Here is a 4,056-nt window from a genome sequence, read left to right on the forward strand (position 1 = left end):
CAATCCAAATGCGAAACATACCTGCATTCCTGTTGTAGACTTATCATATTACTTATCTTACCCAAGCTAATAGATATTGCGGAAGCCAAAAATGAAAAACGCACCTCTCAATTGTTGCTTAATTCTTACAATTGGATGTCTTTGGGTAGAGACCAGTACCTAGACTAATTTAAAATAATAATAACAAAAACAACTAAAGCACCAACGAATAGCCACGAGTGTGGGGGAACGGTTAATGACCTACATTTGGGATTGTTCTGTTCCATAGGTAAATAAATGAAATCGAAATGAAACAAAAGACAAAGCGCTTACTCTTCAGCCACAATGACTATCGGTAATCAACTATGCAAGCAAGTATTGGACTGATAAGAGCTGCAAATGCTATTCGCCTGTTTCTTTGTATGAAGGTCTCGCGTTTTTCGTTTAACCAAACTGTTTAAAGATTAACACAAAATGTCAAGTAGGTATTCTTCTTGATGTCATTCATTGCGTTGCTGTGTGTGCTGCTGTTGGCATAATCAAAGTCTAATCACCAAAAAAATATAAAAAAACTAAACGTTTTGACTTTGTGTGTACTTTATGCTGCTGCTGCAATATCAGAAAAGCCATGAAAAATTGTTTAATTGCATAAATAATGTACATTTATTACCTGTCTTCATACCTCTTCCTCTCTGCAGGTGCCACACTTCTTTTTAATTTTTCGATATCTAATTAAATTTATTTTATTTTTATGAAATTTTCATATAATATTTATTATCGTAATGCGAGGGAAAAATTTTTTTGACATGCGATACAGATGAACCAATGAAAAGAAACCACACGTTTCCATTATTTTTATGTCATTGTTGTTATTGTTATTTTACTCAGTTTTTCTAGGCTATTATTGAGAGAGTGATGCGGTTTTCATTTTCTGCGAGAGTTAGACAGTATACAAACCATATGCGGGGAGGGGGAGGTGTGACAAAAGGTAAACAAAACACTGTCACAAATTTGAAGAAGGTTGGAAAAGTTGTACTACTCGCTAACGAAATTGGCATAAGTTGAATATACCGACTGGATTCGGATCGATGATAAAAAATTTCGATTTAGGAGAAAGTCTTAATTCCCCGGCCGAAGGACGGCTATATATGAAAAAATTTCGATTTAAACTAAACTTATCGTCAAAACCAAGGGAATTTTCGAACTTTCGGAGCCTATATCTCGGGAAGTATGGACTTCCTGCCCATAATATATATATATGCGTGATCAGCACTACAAGCCCTACCAGTGATAAATATTTCAGATCGATCCGAATCCAGCCCAAACATTCATCCTGGTCCGTTGAAACTTTACTGAAAATGGGACGGTACGTTCTATAGGGGCTATATCAAAAAGTGGAGCCACACCGAAAATTCTGTGCGGAAATATGATATGAATAAATACCAAATGTCTGTTATTTCATTTGGATAATTTGGCTAAAACCTTAAAAATTCCAAAAATCGGAAATTAACTTTTGTTGGGGCTACTCAAAACGTTGAACTGTGCCGACAAATTTCCGCGGTAAAATTTTTTCGCCTCTACGAAAATTAAGTACCAAATTTCAGCCATTTTGGTGGGATAAAGATGATAAAAACTTTAAGATACCGAAAATTCGGAGGCCCTTTTATGTGAGAGCTATATCAAAATGTGGACCTACACCAGCAAATTTCTGGGGGAAAGTTTTTTGCAGCTATGAAAATTAAGTACCAAATTTCAGCCATTTCGGTCTGATGATAAGGCCAAAACCTTTAAAATATCGAAAATTTAGGGGTACCATTCTATGGGGTCTATATCAAAACGTGGACCGATATAACCCATTTTCAATACCAAACATCCTAGGAGTAATAGAAACTTCGGTAACAAATTATAAATTCTGTAACAAATATTAAATTATAATATTACAAGCTGTATCGTGATTTCAAAACACAGACGGATGGACGGACATGGTTATATATACTTAGGCTATGTGGAGGACATAAAAACGCTATCCTAGTCATCAAAACTTGCGCACGGGAACACATTTTTCTTTTAAATTGTAATTTATTTCCAAGTAGCAGGCTTTAACACAAAGGAATTTTCGTAACTTCAGAGGCCCATATCTCGGTAAGTATGGATTTCCCCCAACGAAAGGCTTATTCCTAGTTTAGCTATAACTGTCGGATACATCTGAAATTTTTACCATAGATAGATCTCAATGCCCTGATTACGAAAATATAGATATTATTACGGCGGTCATAACCGGTTATCCGATTATTTAAACCGAAAGTCCGGGTTAAAAATTGAATATATAACCGGATTTTCTGAACCGATATGGGTATCAAATGAAAGCTTAAAATAACACCTTTTTAATAATTTATTTTCCGTTAAGATGCTAAACCCGATTTGGTATTTAGAGAAAAAAGTGTATATTTTTTGCTTAAAAATTCTGGTAATTATTGAAATTTTAAGGAAGAAAACTTACAATTTTAAAGAAACTTTTGTCCGCGTAGGCGAAATTTGCACCTGTCCATAGCAGAAAGTCCTATATCCCCCGCCGAATGCCGGCTAATTCAGAAAACTTACATTTTCAAAGAAACTTTTGTCCGCGTAGCCGAAATTTGCACCTGTCCATAGGAGAATGTCTTAAATCTCCTGCCGAAGGCCGGCTACTTACATAAACTTACAATTTTAAAGAAACTTACTATTTGTGTGCAATTCAAGCTTAATCTCATATTTGTTGTTTTCAAATTTAAAAACAACAAGTTTAAAGTGGGTGTAGTTAAAATTGATTACTTTTGGGGATGGCAGAGAATACTAGTTTCGTCCAACGCCACTTGGACTCATCAGTTCTGCATTCTCTGCAATGTGGAGACACATGACAGTGGGAGTAGTTAATTTTGAGCTCGAGTCGTCATAAAATTGGGGAAGAGTTCTTTACTTCAATGCAAAGAACTAAGAGAACTGATGAGTCCAAGTGGCGTTGGACGAAACTAGTATTCTCTACCATCCCCAAAAGTAATCAATTTTAACTACACCCACTTTAAACTTGTTGTTTTTAAATTTGAAAACAACAAATATGAGATTAAGCTTGACTTGCACACAAATAGTAAGTAAAACACACATCTCAACAAAACTGCCAAAGTGAATCTAATTTTAAAGAAACTTTTGCCCGCGTAGCCGAAATTTGCTCTAGAATTGTAACCGGTTTATATACAGCTGGAAATATTACACTTCTGGATAGTTGTTTTCCTATACTTTCTTTTGATACCCATATCGGTTCAGAAAACCCGGTTATATATCCGGTTTTTTACCCGGACTTTCGGCTAAAATAATGGGATAACCGGTTATGACCGCCGGCAAAATTTTATACTTTCGTAATCAGGGCATCGAGATCTATCTGTCATAGTCAAACTAGGAATGTTCCCATTGTGATCAACAAAGGCCTCCCCAAAACGATCTGGCACGTTATCTGGTGATCCTACATGAGTTCGCTTACTCCAAACAATTCCTGGCTTTTTGCAAAAACAAAATTACATCATATTCTTAGGAATCAACCTCAAATCTGTGGCTTTTTGGGGGATTTTTTCTAACATTTCATACCTTAATATTGCTTCACCCTGTAATGGTATCACATCTTTTTCTAAAAACGTGTTCTTTTTGTGTTATTTTTTTACCAACAAAAATAAGGGTGTGGGTGGTGCAGGGGGATGTTTTCATTTGCACTTACACTCTCAGTTCGCACTCTCACAATTAACTCTCCCTCATTCTCTCCTTCAAACACGAATTTTTTATTTATGCAATATGAAAAGAATTAAGTGCATACAAAACAATGCAAGAAATTTCATGTCGTCTAGACAAATAACAGAAATAGAATTGTTTCTCAATGCTGAAAAACTACACATTTTCAATTACATTTCCGCATTTAACAACAAGACACACATTTACACATTTAATTATTGTTGTTTTTATTTGTTTTCTTGAAGGATGATTTGTCATTTTTTTTTCCTCTTGTTTTCTTAGCATTCACAACACAAACACGCACATTTTCTTCTTATGTCC

General features: G+C 35.2%; 1 long non-coding RNA gene across 2 annotated transcripts; it reads right to left on the reverse strand.

Moving 5' to 3' along the window:
- Nucleotides 1-31: 31 nt before the first annotated feature.
- LOC141397663 (uncharacterized) lies at nucleotides 32-4,056 on the reverse strand. Of its 2 annotated transcripts, XR_012411472.1 has the most exons (4): nucleotides 3,725-4,056; nucleotides 650-910; nucleotides 245-588; nucleotides 32-164 (listed from the first exon to the last, which is right to left on the reverse strand). It is a non-coding gene; the product is annotated as an uncharacterized lncRNA (long non-coding RNA). The 2 variants fall into 2 exon arrangements; XR_012411471.1 differs by having other exon boundaries at nucleotides 66-588.

This window comes from Musca autumnalis, unplaced genomic scaffold, assembly GCF_047663935.1.
Source record: "Musca autumnalis isolate F117 unplaced genomic scaffold, ASM4766393v1 scaffold_3, whole genome shotgun sequence".
NCBI lineage: Eukaryota > Metazoa > Arthropoda > Insecta > Diptera > Muscidae > Musca > Musca autumnalis.